Raw genomic sequence first — 2,349 nt, 5'->3', positions numbered from 1 at the left:
GGTGTCGACATCGGTGATAGTATTTTGAAACACACTTTTTAAGCAATTTTCATATGTTTGATGATCATGTCGTCCAAATAAATTTAAAAATATGTCCACTCATGTCGACGCCATCTAGCTCTTTCCTAATCTGAAAATGAGTGGGGAAAAGTTGCCAGTTTTTGGGTGGGGTTGTCATTTTTTCTCTGAAAATCTGCCCCGAGTGGAAAAACCCCCTAGACCCCCCTCATACTCAAGTTATTTTTCATTCCTCTATCGAATGGCATCAATGGTTTTGACCCCCCGACGAACCCCTTACCCCCTAGGGGTATTCTGGTTTGGACCTTCTAATCCCGATTTAAGGTCTTTGGGGTCGAAAAACCCACATGACCGGGGGTATTTTTCAGTGCTCTATTGATTGGCATCATTGGTTTTGACCCACCGACCGACCCCTCCTCACTTTGTGGGGCTACCTATTTCTCTTACCCCCCAAATATCTACAGACTCCCATTTGAGGGTCAAGGACACGAAAAACACCCCCAATACCCCCTCATACTCAAGGTATTTTTTGATGCCCAATCGATTGGCATCATTTATTTTGACCCCCTGACACCCCCTTACCCCCTTTTAGTTCCTATACACCAACCCCGGTTTAAGGTCCTTGGGGTGGAAATACCCTTATGTTCCTACACCCAAGGTAGTTTTCAGTGCTCAATCGATTGGCACCATTAGTTTTTTGACCCAAACCCCTTATTCCCTATAAACACCTTCTTCTATGTAAACCCAGACTGGTTCTTGGTCCCAATATATCAAATAAAAAACCTCTATCGAGGTGAAGAACGAGTGACGAAATTTTGAAACACAAAATTTCTGATATCAATTTTGTGACGAAAATAGTTGGTAGATTTGCATATATTACATTTATATTATACATTTGTATATTCCAGTGATGGTTTCTCGTTAGCCAGCATTGTCTTGGCCAGTTTATGAGTGACATACAACTCAGTGTATATATGTATGTATTAGTGCTAGTTTACACATTTGTTAGCCAATGTATACATTTGTGGCAGATTAGCCAGCTAATGTGCCCATCACTGGTATATTCAAAACGTTGCAAATGAAGCTCCGAATTTCCAAATGTATATTAAGTTTATATTCACCGCCGATGAGGTGAGATATTTTGAAATGTAATTTGAAATGTGTTTGAATCGAAACTCATTATTTTTTATTAATTTTAATTATGAAGGAAAACATCACAATACCAAACACGCAATTATACTCGGGAAACTCGGCAGAAACGAAGAGAAAAAGAGGCGAAAAAATTGGCTGGATGGTTTGATATCGAGGAAAAGAATCATCTGAAGTCATATCCATTCGGTTCCAGAAACTTGGCCATTTAGTTGTGAAAATGGAAGATGAATGGGGAACATCACAAACATGCGCGAATTGCCAAGAACGATTTCCAGTGAACATCGATTCAAAGTGTGCTATGGTTGCAAAGCGAAACCGATTGCGGACTACCGGCAATGAGAGAACTTTGAACCGACGGTGGCGCTCCAAATTTCAAAAGAGACGTCAAAGTAATTTAACAACTCAAATCGAAACTAAACAGCGCGACAATTTTAAAATTTGCCGTTATTTCCTCCCTTTGACTACCGGACATAGTCGTTAGTCTATCAGATATAATTGTGGCAACGGTTAACAAACGTGCTTTGCAAAAGGGACGGAAGGAAACAGAAGGAAATTAAGCGTCGAGTTCGCAATAGCAATTATCAGGATATGGGGGAAATACTTCAGAATAGGCGTTTAATGTCAAAGGTTAATGTTACCTACGAAAATTGGCCATTAAATATTCAGGATGATGATGCTGCTCCACAGACAGTTGTTTGGCACCATGACATTGTTGCTGCAAAATGCATTATGCTCGAAGGTATGAATCAATTGAGAATAGAGTTTATTCATTTTTTAATGTTTTTGCTTCAAATTACACAGGACTTTGTCGAATATTTGATATTTGGCGTACTAGTGCCTGATTCGTTGAGAAGACCACCAAATGCAAACAATGGCAACTGACAAACAGCAGTAATGAGTGCATAAATTATTAGATAAAGCAAATATTATAACGATTACACGCTAGGCTTGAAACAATTTGTGTTACACAAATTTTGTGGCTTTTTTGTGCGTTCATGCCTGACGTTAGCTGCTTACTCTGATTCGGCTGGCTGAAAATATCCAAACATAATGTCTGTATGAAGGTCATCTTTTAGGTTAAACAGCACAATATTTTGTGTTGTATTACTTTAATGCTTCTGACCTTTTGTTTTGAAAATAAGCACATCTTCAAAAAAATAAATAAATGAAAATACATCG

The sequence above is a fragment of the Contarinia nasturtii genome, unplaced genomic scaffold (genome assembly GCF_009176525.2).
Source record: "Contarinia nasturtii isolate CC-2019 unplaced genomic scaffold, AAFC_CNas_1.1 Cnas_scaffold_493, whole genome shotgun sequence".
Lineage (NCBI taxonomy): Eukaryota > Metazoa > Arthropoda > Insecta > Diptera > Cecidomyiidae > Contarinia > Contarinia nasturtii.
Note: the sequence above shows the minus strand (reverse complement) of the source record.